This window comes from Puma concolor, chromosome B4 (assembly GCF_028749965.1).
Source record: "Puma concolor isolate L17-30 chromosome B4, mPumCon1.1.hap2, whole genome shotgun sequence".
NCBI classification, from domain to species: Eukaryota; Metazoa; Chordata; class Mammalia; order Carnivora; family Felidae; genus Puma; species Puma concolor.
This window is the reverse complement of record NC_141673.1, coordinates 30,334,554-30,349,157: the sequence shown is the minus strand read 5'-3', so window position 1 is coordinate 30,349,157 and position 14,604 is coordinate 30,334,554.

Genomic DNA, 14,604 nt, shown 5'->3' with positions numbered 1-14,604 from the left:
TTGGGGATTTTGATTTTTCTAACCTAAGGAAATTATTTTAGCATGTTAGAAACTGAATTCACTTCCTGTATATTTACTGTGTCTTTATGGCCAGCTAGGAAGTGAACTATAATGAAAGCAAAATCATTTGGAATTTTTATAACTGATATCCTAAACACTTGTCAATCCATTCTGTGATGCTACTTAATACTCACTAATGATAGTATCTTGAAAGATTTCAAGATTCTTCAGCAGTCTTGAATCATTAAAAGAGATCATACTATGACTAACAATAAAATAACTGGTTATTTATTTTATTGCTTGAAAACTAGTTGTCCACAGACATATGTGCACCTTCTTTCAATTGTTTGATATGAGATCACTCTGCAAGATAATAAAGTTTCTAACAGAATTCTTAGTCCCAACCTTTTGAATAAAATGCATAAGTGTCCTTCTACATGAAGATCCTTTTAGGTAACAGCTAACATTAATTGATAAGTGCTCTATACAGATATCACATAAAAAAATTTTTTTTAACATTTATTCATTTTTGAGAGGCAGAGAGAGATAGAGTGTGAGTGGGGGAAGGGCAGAGGGAGAGGGAGACACAGAATCTGAAGCAGGCTCCAGGCTCTGAGCTGTCAGCACAGGGCCTGACGTGGCGCTTGAACTCACGGACCGCAAGGTCATGACCTGAGCTGAAATCAGACACTTAACCTACTGAGCCACCCAGGCATCCCCAGATATCACATTTAAACCTCACAATGACTTTAGAAAAAAGGTAGCATTTCTTTAACCTCAATTTTACAGAGTTGGAAGCTGAGGCAGAGGGAAGTTAAGTGCCTAATACTACACAGTTTATAAATGGCAGAATTGGCAAGGCAATCCAATGTCAGAACCAGTGATAGTGACCACTGTTACTAGAATGATTGATTGTTTCACCTGTGAGCAGAGTACTTGAAAACGTTACTTAAGGCACAACAACAAGGGGGACATTTGGATTTATCTCAAATGTAGAAGAGTCTTACATTAAGGGCACTGGTGAACATGTGCACACGCACATGTGCACGCACGCACGCACGCACGCACATGCCCATTCCGTAAGGATTGCCTGATGGCTCAGCACATTTTGGTTATTGCACGGCTTTTGTTTTCTTGTCTTGAATTAAAAAGACTTTAACAAAGCTCCCATAAATAAGAGCCCAAGTAAATAAAAATCTCATATTTGTAGTGGTACACTAATAAGCTTAATAACAATAATCCACAAACATCTGCAATCATAAAATAAAAACTTCATTACCATTTCAATGCAGTCACTACAAATCCTCAGGTTAGCCAGTACACCAGCTGTGTCCTGTGTGCTTCACAACACAAACAGCAATTCATTCCAAATTACCACTCTCTGTTAGTGACTCTTGCTCCCTGGCTCCCGTCCCAAACACTCCTGCTGTTCAGGTCTATTGTTTCCCCCTGCTAGAAGCCTTTTATTTCCTGGGAAAGCTTGAAGGACTGTCTCCATGAAAAACTAGGCTAATCTTCTAACTTCTGATCTCCCGCTCTATGTCCTCCAATATTCTGGGCGCACTCAGCCTTCCTTTCTCTCTATCCAAGTGACATCGAATATACATTTCTAGAAGGTGTACAGAATACTTCACCCAAAGAATGAAATTAAAGGAGTTAACAAAGCTTATGCTATTTCATAGCTCTGTAAGATGAACTAGTTTGAGATTCAGATAATGAGCTTTAGTCTCTCTATAGGAGCTGTGGAGTTGAGAAAACTCCCTCTCCGTAATTCCTGCCATGGGCCTCTAAATCATCAAATTCCATATAAAATTACAGAGGACTTCCCTCTGAGAGTTTATGGCCTCAGAACAGCAGGTTAAAAACCAGATTGGTGGAAAATGAAGGGTAGTCTTTTAGCCACATGTAACACATAGCCCAGGTTATAGAAATTTTATACTACTTAAGAGATCATACTTAACAGGCAGTTTATTTTTATGCTGCAAAATACTTATCTATTCCTTTTCATCTGGAGCTGAAACTTTTTTGCAATTCTGAATACAATTGAAGAGAAGGAATGAGAGGGTATTTGATCTTAGCCCTACTGATCCGAGCTGTACTGATATATAAGATTTCAGGAAAACATTGTCTTTTGGATTAACTCTTCCACCGCACAAGCATAACCAAGAGATTCATTTCTTCTAGGATATGGAAATTCAAGTCTATTCACAGTCAAAATAGGGGTCATTTAAATACTTCCTCTATTTATAATTTCTAAAAGGATGCTAGAAAACATTGGGAGAAATGTACTTAAAAAATTATCTTCGGTTTTGTTGTTATAACCCAGTACCTTGTACAGATGACCTCACATTGTTTTCCTAGGGACCTGGGGATCTGTTCGTAAAGATTCTTCAAATCTTCATCTGGGAGCCTTTTATGGAGCAGGTGGGTAGCTTTCTGGAGCCACGAGCTTATATTAGAGACCATCTTCCCCTTGGAATATAGCAGCTGACTGAAAACGAAGTTAACCCTAATACCATGTACCACAGGTATCTTGACTCTTTGATGTGCCTATTTTGACTCCATCAGTAAAAGAGGATTGCTCTGCTGGCTAACATAGAATATAACTCTGCAGAGATGAACCATGGCAGTCATTTATAACAGCATACACCCTTTCCCAAGCAGCCTGTTATACAGATGAAACACTGTTTTTACATGGCATATTTACAAAGGCAAGAGGGAAGAGGGTAGAAAATCTGTCTGCAGCGTTCCATTGAACATTACAGAGATAGCTATTGGGGAACACTTGTCCATAAACATGGTAATGGGCTCATTTTCACAGATTGGATATTTCACAGATAGATCCCATCTCAAGGGCCACTTGGAAATCTTGACAAGAAATGTGCCACAAAGAAGTACAGGCATTGTGATATGAAGAATGGAAATGGGACACCCTGAAAATCTGATTCATTTTAAACACGAAAGCCAAGGGTGAGTTAACCTATCACTTATTGCTCCTTTGTAATCTTCTCTTTGGCAGCCAGCAAACGGTACTTGATGTATTTTTTCAAGATAGAAAAATAAAGTGACATCTGTTTATGGAATTCACCAGCAGGTCCACACATTGTGGGCTGTTTTAACAATTGGTTTCTAAAAATAGATTTAGGACAAATGTAAGCATTCTTTGGCATGGTTAGAGTCATCACAGACTGCCTACGTAATCAACTCCTGGCACCTGAATGCCTATTTTTAGGAGACCCAAAGGAGTGAGCTGTGGTCATTTTGGAGACATTTATGAGGCTCCGAGTAATTCATAGATGATGGATTTCCATTATGAATGCAAACTCTCAGAAACAAGATTCAACTTAAAGGAAACATTTTTGTCTGAAAGCACTACCCTAAATCTCGTTTCATCATTCCAGAGTATTGAATCATAATACACTATTGTGAATTTACTATGCTTACATAGATGGTTTGTATAGGCTGGGTTCAAAGTGCACCATTCTTAAAAGGGACTAGGAAACTTTATCAACTCTGAACACCAATAGTCAGGTGACAGTCATGCATCAGTGTCGGCATATGATAGGAGAAGTCAGATTCTGGGAGGCAAAACAACTTAGAACAGAGATCCAAGCACAATATTTGATGACTCCAACTTGTTGCAGACAATGACATTTAGTACCTTCTGTAGACGCAGGATAGAAATAGTAGGTATTTGGATAACTTTTTCTGGGATAGTTAGAATACCAAATCAAAAGATTACAACTCCTTAAAGGAGACAAAATACTCAATCATACTCTTTAACAGGAGATTCTATCTATCTATCATCTATCTATCTATCTATCTATCTATCTATCTATCTATCTATCTATCATCTATCTATCATCTATCTATCTATCTTCCTCTCTAACTACCCAGCTATCTACCTATGTACCCATTTGTTTATACACACACACACACACACATACATATACACACATAATATACAACATTTTTGTTTAGAAAATATCATGTACTTGAAATACATTAAATATCTCCATATGCATAGCATTGTCTAGGAATAGTACACAATAAACCAATCAAATAAAATATATATTAATTGGAAATATATGCTTTAATTCAGACGACTAGATACTATTACCCATAAAAGTAAATGAGACAATGGAACCCTTTTGGAAGAAATTCTTGATTTAAACAAGAAAACAATGTTGATATTTTATACAAGATAAGATTAGATTCATAGGTCTTGTTTTTGTGGCAACCTCTAATAAGTCTTTAAATACTCTGATACTTGCTTCATCCTTTACTTTCCTCTCTTCACATTCTATCTTCACTTATATCCCTGATACTGGTGATTAAGACCCTCTGGACACTTTCATTCTGTCTTCTTGATCAGTAGATTTCTTTAGAGTGATCTCATTTTCCAAAGGCCAGCTAAGTTGTCCTATCATTAAAATGCCTTTTGATTTCTAGAGATGATTATTTCATTTTGAAAATCTTTCTCAACTTCTTGGGAGCTCAAGTGTTGACTACATTAACAATGTGGTAGAAAGAAAAATGTGTAGATATTAAACTTCTGCTAAAGATAATTTGGAATTTAGGGGTAAAGGCAGAAGTGGACACGGGGGTCAGAGGAATGGGATAATTAAAACCACTCTGATTAAATTCAGCCTATTGAAATATTTCAATGAAATGAGAATGATCATTCATGCCCTGAGGGAAAACTGCCATTCCCTTCTGGATGGAATTCCTATTTTTGAGAACTGCAAATTTGCTAAAGTGGTAGATTCGTCCAAAATTAGCTTGTAAAATGCTTGCAATAAGCAACATCTCCAAATCATGGTCAAATGGCATTTTCTACAGATATTCCATGACAAAATATCTTATATAGGCTAAAGTACAGCTATCAAAATATCTTCTATTTCTTCAGGGTTTTATTACCATGTTTTGCAAGTTTAATATCATATACTGAGCTGATATGAGCCAAAAAGCAATACATTTCTCTGTCTGGCAAGGATATCTAGCTTCTGTACTTCAGAACCAAAGGAAGCTGTCCTCAAAATATGTGAGGTTTCTTCATCCAATAAAACATTGCTAATGCCATGGTTGATCACCTGCCTCAAAGTTTATCTCAGCAAGTCACATGAGCACTATTAAGTGCCCACAGCACACAAAACCCTTTATGGTAATGACTAAATGACGCAAAATTAGTTTAACAAAAACAGGAAAAAAAATTGAATACGGTGGGTGATACCTACTAAGAGTTCAACAACAGTTTCTTTCCTGACTCTTAATGGGTGGGGGGAGGTTGGGATGAAGAGAATAGGAAAAAGTTAAATGGTATTCAAGAAAATGCTAGGTGGTTCTCAATGTCAAGGATGGGGTAACACTGATCTGTCCCTTCTCTTTCAGATCCATTGATGAGTCAAGGTGCAGATTTACAACATGGCCAATTTGGTGTGGAGAAAGCAAAACGTGACTTCTCTCATGGGAACTGAATCCACAATCCTATCCTTTCTAGTCTTAGATTCTAATAGAAATGAAGAACAATGCAAATGAATGGTGATTTTAGAAATCATCTTTAAATTTAATCCTTTGACGGACAAATTAGTGTGGTCCTCTCCCACCTATCAATAATACCTGAATAGCCTACTATGCTTTCATCTGGCAGAATCTGTTGGAAAGTTATTTGTGTTGTTTTTTCCATTTATATAGTTCAAGGTAAATCCCACAGTATTATAAACCACGGGAATTTTCAAGCCTACATAGCCCCTGATCTTTTCAATAGCCCCAAAGGGTCCTAGGCCCCCGTGAACTCAGACTCCAAGTAATTTGAGAAAGTCTCACTCTGTTCTGAAGATCTAAAGGCAGTAAATCAGTTTCTCTGGACCCTGTTGGGATTGAGTCTAATAAGGGAAGTTTCCTTATAAATAACAATGGGATTGATTAGTGGCCCAATAATAAAACCTTTTTTTCCCCCATAGATACGATGGATTTGGAGAGTGTAATGGATGAGTCTTTCCCCTTTCCCCTTAAACTGAGCTGATCTTGATGTGTTTGGCAGTTAGAATATGGTACAAATGATGCTGTGCATTAATACCTCTTGGGACGCTGTGACAAGTCCAAGGGGCATAGAAAGGATGTGGAGGAGAATCTATGTGCTTCAGCCAACAGCCCTGGCTGAACGTCCAACACTGTATGAGTGAGCATCTTGAGCTCTAGCCCAGTCTGTCCTCTGGAGGGATGCAGCACCAGCGGACAGCACAGGGAGCAGAAGAACTGCCTAGCTGGGCCCTATTAACTCACAGTATCTTCAGGGATAAAATAATGATTGTAGTTGTTCTTTTTTTTTTTAATTTTTAAAAAATGTTTTTCATTTATTTTTGAGATAGAGAGAGACAGAGCATGAGCAGGGGAGGGGCAGAGAGAGAGGGAGACACAGAATCCAAAGCAGGCTCCAGGCTCTGCCTGAGCTGTCAGCACAGAGCCTGACTCAGGGTTCGAACTCATAAACCAAGAGATCATGACCTGAGCTGAAGTCAGATGCTTAACCGACTGAGCCACCCAGGCACCCTGATTGTAGTTGTTCTAAACCACTAAGTTTTAGGATGGTTTGTTATCTATCAAAACCCGTACAGACATTAATACTTTCTCCAAGTTTGTTTTGAGCCTAATGACACATATTTGTAGTAAGATGTCTAGCTGGGGATAGTATAACTTATAGAGAAGTTGAATCATTATGTTGGATACTTGAAACTAATGCAACATTGAGCCAAATATACTCAAATTAAAAAAAAAAAGTTAAGCTAGCTGGAGGAATATCTATGTTTTTGAAATATTTTTTCTCAAAGGTAGCTGTTTTGAGTGGATAAAAAATCAAGACTGGGGCTATGGTGGCAAAACCATTAAATCACTGGAAAAGGCATGAAGCCAAAGGTAAAGACGATGGCTAGTGCTGGGGAAGAGATACCTGTGTTGGGAGAAGGCTGCATTAGTATCATGTGGCCACTGTAACATGCCAGTGCCTCCCAGGGGAAGCTCTTGGACTTCAAAGTTCTGCCTAGATTTTTTTGAACTGCATGAGTAAATCTTCATTCTTTTATTATTTTCATATTGAATTAGAAGCTCTTTTACATAAATATAATTTTCCAGCATCTGTTGATTTTTTTGGACCATGAAATTTAGGAGGAAATTAAAAGCATGAAGGCTTGCATGGCATACTGCTGAGTTATGCAAGTTTGAAATAAAACTTTATCTAATTCTGTCACAAAAATCTGCTTTTTAGACATAAGGCCTGACAAGCTCACATTACTCACATTCACATTTGTGATTGCCACCTCACTCTCCTCCTGAGATGATTCTGTTTCTCACCAGTTTGATGGGCCAGTAGAAAATGCATTTGCCAATAGCCTGGGTCAGGTGCCAGCTGCTTTTGGGCTCCTTTGATTGCCATGTCCCTTCTGGAGAGAACAAGTTGCCAAGGAAGTAGCAGGAGTCACAAATGAGTCAAGGTCAGGAGACAATAGCCATGGCATAAACCCTTGTGGAAATTAGCAGAGTTCACTGTAGGATGCAGGAATCAGGGACAAAGCCAAGAATTTGACCAGAACCATTCAGGCTGGTGTTGAATTTTAGGGCTGTCACTTCTCTACTTATCCCATGGCAAAGCAGCTAGATTCTTGGAGAAGGAACTGGCTTTCTTCTAGAAAGTGGTTATTTCTGTGCCCACTTAGGAGTAAGAGTGAAAGGCCAGATCTCAGCTATGGGGTCTGGTCTTTGGTGGAGGACACTGAGCCAAAGGTACTGCCGCTAAAGTACTAGGTGACTGTAGGACAGGTAATAAAGGGAGGTGTGGAGCAGCAAGCCCATGGAAGCAGGCAGAGAGCAAGAATGCAACCAATCACAATGGGATGGCAACAGAGAGTTCAGGTTTGGGAAGCAGAGCTTAGAAAGATTCCTGGATGCAAACTGGTACAAATGGTGGGAGATTTTAAAATGTTGTCTGCAGTTAAACGTGTGGGAAAGGAGAGAGCAATAATAAACATCAGGAGGATCCTGCATTAAAAATCAAGAGGCCTGAAACACAGACCTGGTTTAGAAGCTAAGTCATTTCATACCAAGAAATAAATGACAAAATGACAGATGGTACAATCAAATGGCTATATGGTGCCCACAGCTGACTTTGAGTGTCCACTTACTACCAGAATATGTGCTGCGTTCCACATGGATGAGCTTCTGAGATGACTAGACTCTATGTATTCAAAATTTAAACCGCGTCTCACCTTTGTTGTCATTGGAATTTTCCTATATCTAAGATCACATTTAGCTGTGACTCGCTGTGCTTCTTTTACTTCAGTCTTGAACTCATGAGTCAGAGTTTATTTTCATGGTTGGGCTGCCTGTCAACCTTCAGTCTATAAGAAACTATTGGAAAGCCAGCTATCTGTGGTAATTGACATTAACAATGTGGGAGCAACTCCTGTTTTCACTCTGGACCTGGATTATTAGGTGTGGGGAACCAAAAGGAGGGCTACTATGAGTGTGGGCCACAGGTAGGGGTCTACCAAGACTGAGGGATCAGACTGAGTCTGTGGACCTCAACTCTTTCTCTTGGCCCTTAGGGTTAAGGGACTTGTTTGAGGGTGAAGAACTGTTCACCTTTTGCTACACAGCACACATGTCTGCAGAACAGAGACTCTGATGCGTCAGAGTTGGTTAACAGTTGCCCCCCAGCAGACAGGGAACACAGAGGGCAATTGTTTTACACGGACTAGGAAATATACCGTCCTACAGAAGACATCACATAAACTTTGACAGTTACTTGTCCTCTGAGAACCCAGAAGTATTTTGCTTTTCCCTCCCAAATGCTGCATGGAGTGTTCTGGGATGCATGCTATAATGAAATAATAGAGTCCCACTTTCCTCTTCTCATCCATGGAGAAGAAAGAAAAATAGGCCCTGGACGCGGATTAAACTTTGCTATTATAGTCAACAAATACACCATCACTCTTATCAACATTACTTCTGACTGAATTACTAAGAATCCTCATAATCATCACCACCATTATTGCAACTCCAATTAAAGGTACCTGCTTCATTCCAGGCACTGTGCCAAGTGCCAACATCACTGCGACTCACTGAATCCTCCCAAGAATGCTGTGAGCTTGTTATTACAGCCCCATCTCATATTTGAAGATTCTTTAGGCCAGTAGGTAAATGTAAAAATACTTAACAACCAGTCCCATAAGGTGATAGATCTGAAGTCACGCACAGATATCCTAGAGTTAACAGGTTGAAAATTAGCTCTTGTCTTTCCCCTTACTCTTTTCCTGGGTAAGATCAATTCTTTCCTCAAGTCTCAGTTTAACTATTACTTTTCCCAAGAGGCATCTAACCCCTAAGGGCCTAGGGCTAGTGCTCCCTCTGCAAAGCCCTCATAATACTGTCCTTCTGAGTAAAGCTTTTCACACCTACAATAGCTCCCTTCCCATCTGTCATCCTCACCAGACCAGTGTTCTAACCAAATTCCTCATCCACCTCTCCTTGTAAGAGGGATGAACCGAACCGATGTATCCCTGGGTGTGTGTGTGGGGGGGTGGGGAGGGGGATGTCTACGGGTTATAATCAAGATTAAATTTTGTATTTTCTTTTTTTTTTTTTTTTTCAACGTTTATTTATTTTTGGGACAGAGAGAGACAGAGCATGAACGGGGGAGGGGCAGAGAGAGAGGGAGACACAGAATCGGAAACAGGCTCCAGGCTCCGAGCCATCAGCCCAGAGCCTGATGCGGGGCTCGAACTCACGGACCGCGAGATCGTGACCTGGCTGAAGTCGGACGCTTAACCGACTGCGCCACCCAGGCGCCCCTAAATTTTGTATTTTCAATATGAGTATAATCTAAAGAAATATACCTATTTGCTTTAAATTATGTTAGTGCTGAGTAATGTTTTAATTGGGTAAATGAGACTAGACTAGAGGTGAATTCAACATGTAAATTCGAGATTCATGCTAAGTGAAAATCAGATAGTGTCCCAGTGTGCCACATAAACAAAGGTTTATAGGCACTTCTATAGAGAACACATGTAAGAAATCACACACTGTTATGGAACTGGATCACATGTGAGTCACTGCTGGTTTCAACAAAACATCTTTCGGGATACTCAATTAATGAGGCTAATTTGAATTGCACTGGTGTTGGAGGTCTGCTTCCATTTATTTCGTAATTTTGATATGCTTTTATAACTGATACACAATGTATTCATATCTCATTTATGTTTAGGTATTTTTATGAGACACTGTGATACATTTAATGTAAGTCAATGCTAGGGGTCTGGGAGAATTTGGCTTTTGCCCATAAAAAGGAGGCCTTTATGTTCCCCAAGTACGAGAAACGCTGGAGAAGTCAGTAATTTCCATAAAGGCAGGACTGTGTTTCTCTTGTGCACAGCAATTTCTCCACAAGGGGTAGTTTGTTCCACAGCTATAGGCCAGCACATAGTATGTTCTCAGTAATTACCTGGTGAACACAAGACGCTAAATCTTTCATCTTATTGATGCACTCTTTCTTTTCCTTTCTCCTCTGTGAGTTCCATGCTCTAGGTTTCACAGTGAACGAGCGAGCACTGGCTTATCTGACTTCTTTTCTCTTCCTAACTTAATGCGATCCCCTGTGTTTCATCCCTTTGTGTAGTACCCTTGGTAACCTCCACATGGCTGTCAGTCTTTCTGGGCCAGTCTTACAGAACTCCTAACAACAACAACAACAACAACAACAACAACAACAACGACATGTTGCTTTATAAAATGAGTCATTTCCAGTCTCCTTCTCACACCAAACAACTTGCGAGCACTTTGTAATATGTTCCAACTTTCCAAAAATTCCCAAAATTTTCAGGACCACACCTTTTCATGAACATACTTAGAATATTATATCTGATGAAAACAGAATGCAATAATACAGGAGATTTCTTTAATACCAGGTCATTTAAACTCCAAAGTAATAGATAAAGCAAAATAAGCTTAATGTCTTTTATTTTATTTTTTAAAGTTTATTTATTTATTTTTTTAGTAATCTCTACACCCAACGTGGGGCTTGAACTCACGACCCCAATAACAAGAGTCCCAGGTTCTTCTGACTGAGCCAGCCATGTGCCCCACGCTTAACGTCTTTTAAATGTATGAATATTGAGATACAGCTCAAAAATATTTTACCAGGAAGCAAAGTGTTAGAAACGTAATAAAAAATCTTTTCAAAGGACAAATGTTTTCTCCTCTACTAACTTGCTGAAGTGATCTGCATTGAAATAATCCAGTATCTTGTGTTTCTATAGAAAGAAAAGAGTGTAGAGACAGAAGTCAGTGGACTTGGATTAAATATTGGTGTGCCACTTATTTCTAGGCACTTAATTTCATTGAGTCTCATACTTAATTCTCACAGAGTTGTTGTGAGATTATATACATGTGGATGGAAAGTTGTTTTTTGTTGTTTCGTTGTTTTTTTGTTTGCCCCCCCCCCCCCCCCCCCCCCCGTTAAAGACTATATTTATTATACATGTTTAGAAACAACTGGTTGAAGTCACTTGATTAGCTACCTGGTAACCAGAGCTGCTACTAGTTGGTTCCTTTAAAAGTAACCATTTGTGTTACTTTCCTCCCACTTCCAAGTGGATTTAATAAATTATACCCAGCCTGAATAACCGTCACAGTGTTGGCTATAAGAGGAAATATGTTAAGGTACTCATTTCACTAGGCTTTATCATTTAGTTGGAGTATTGCATGTGTTGGGTTGTGTACTTGTGTATTTGGCACCCATTAAAATTGTTTTGCGATTAATATTTATTATATGACATTATCTAGATTATTAAGATATGAAAAATATAGATTACAGTACCAATAAAATAATGCAACAGAACATAATGTCATATATAAAGAATCATTTTCTTCTAAAACATGTTATTTCTTGATCTCTATGATTTAGGTTTGTGACAGATGGGAGATAATATGGGTCATCTGGTGGTAGGAGGCTGCCTGCCATTATAACAAACACCTTTTCTAGACGGTTATCCTTTCCCCTTCTCTTCATAGTGGTAGATAAATCAGTTCAAAGGAAACACTCCAAAAGAAAAAAGTAACAAAAAAAACAACTACAAAAGAAATTCAGAACAATGGAATTCATAATTGTCTTTTTATATCGTTCTTTTGGTACATCCTAAATCACAGCTGTGGGGTGGTAAGACCTATTGGTTCTTCTAGACAAGGGAGAGTCAAAAGAATTGTGTTCCAGGGGCGCCTGGATGGCTCAGTTGGTTAGGAACCTGACTTTGGCTCAGGTCATGATTTCATGGTCTGTGAGTTTGAGCCCCGCATCAGGCTTTGTGCTGACAGCTAGGATCCTGGAGCCTGTTTCAGATTCTGTGTCTCCCTCCCTCACTGCCTCTCCCCCCACTCCCCCTGTCTCTTTCTCTCTCTCTCAAAAATAAACAGTTAAAAAAACAAAAAAAGAATCGTGTCCCAGATCATTCTGCCATTTACTACCAGAGATCTTAGGCAATCACTTAATTTTTCTATAACTCAGTGTTCTTCACTGTGCTTTGAGGGTTCACTGACAAATATATTTGAACTTTATAGAGCAATGTACAAATCTATCAAAATTAAAGAATTTTATCGAAGCAGGATTCCCTAGAATGCGTCCCATGCTGGTAATGTGTATGATGAGAATCAAAGAGAACATTGGATTGAGCATTTCTCAAACTTATTTGCCCTGAGAACTTCTTCATCTATTAAAAGTCAGTATAATTATGCTCGACTGAGACTACATTATCAAAACCCCTTGAGAAAGCATGGCAGGGCTTGTCTTGGCCCCTTCCATATCTCTGCTAGAGCAGAGGTTAGGGCAGGCAATTCTCATCTCTTTGTTTCTCCTAGGTGCCCTAATTATAAACATCCACTGATTATCATATAATCAGTTTTAAAAAGTATATAATTATACTTTTATAATTATAATTTAAAAACATTTTTACATTTTATTTTAGAGAGACAGAGAGAACATGTGAGTGGGGGACAGGGGCAGAGGGGAGACAGAGAGAATCCTAAGCAGGCTCCACCCTCAGCGTGGCACCCAATTTGGGGCTCGATCTCACAACTGTGAGATCATGACATGAGCTGAAATTAAGATTCAGATGTTTAATCGACTGAGCCACTCAGGTGCTCCTATAATTATAATTTTGAAAAAAAATTAAAATGGAAATATTTAAAAATACTGAAGTGCTGTTCGTAGTTCCCTCCCCCCCACCCCCCCCGAGAATTCATAGTTTTCTTCAGGTTTTAAATGGTTAACATTTATGGATGTGGTTTTACTGAGGAACTCTGTGGCTCTCTTTTCTATTTTTCAAGGTAGTGAGAAATACAAAGTACTTGTTTATTGTGTACATCTCATTGATTCTTTAGCCATTTGCTATGTTTTAGTAGAGTTTTAGAATTTTTAGATTTTTTTAAATGTGTATTACCATAAATGGGTCTCTGTGTGTATAGTTTCAAAATCCTATGAAAATGTCCATGGGCATTCTCCATCTTAGTACATTTAAAGTCAAATACATAATTTTAATAAACATTTAACAAGATGATGTTAAACACATTTGCTTAAGGATTCCTTAAGTGCTAAGCACTCTCAGGAGAATTAATATAGGTACACTTAATCTGATATGGGATTGTTCATGATAAATTCTCAGGGTTTGCAAAGTAACAAAATGGGTAAAAAAGTATGAAATAGTTAAATCAGTGATCCCGTTGTGAAGATGTTTCAAGCTTTCCTTTTTAGTTTTGAATAACTCCATTGATTTGGCCATTTAAATCTACTGTAAGAGAACACCTCCAATTTAAGCAGCTTTCGCCTGGCTTCTCTTCCACCCTAACCACCCCTGGGCTTGCAACTCCCCCTCCCCCTTTTCCCTCACCTTCCTGTGGCTCCTAGATTTATTCTCTGATCAGCTAGTGGCTGGATATGATAAACAGTGATGGCAAGGAAAATGCCACTCAAATTCTGTCAGGAATGCACCTAATAAACAGAGTTGATGGTTAAGTAAATATGAGACGTTTTAATAAATGCTACGTGTTTAATGTCAAATATTTACTGAGAATCCAGGGAGAAGGGACCACTGAATTGAATGTTTTCAGCAGTAGAGGGATTCAACCACAAAACTGTCTTTGTTGCTGACCATGGTTTAGTCTTCGGAATTTCATATGCCTCCTCTTGGCCATGGCCGCTCTCTTGTCCTCATCCCTTTCCCTGCTTCTAATTCTGCTAGCTCCTCAGCTCCTCTCCCCCAGAAAAAAAAAAAAAAAAAAAAGTGTTATTCAAGTCTTCCAAAATTGTATGGACCAAAATGGGTAAATATGGGACTGTCTGAAGTCACAGGCTCATTAGGAAGGGACTATCTCCCAGATGGCCTCTGCAGGAGCCTGGAGTGCTATTTTCCTAAGTTGTTTAGACTTAATTCTATTTATATCAGGTATGTGGTCAGTGTAGTGTTTGGAAAACATTAGTGGAAACTGCCAGGCCCACCATTATTAGAAGTGTAAAGGACTGGAAAAATTAGGCTTTTTTTTTTTTTTACTTTTTTTTTTTCT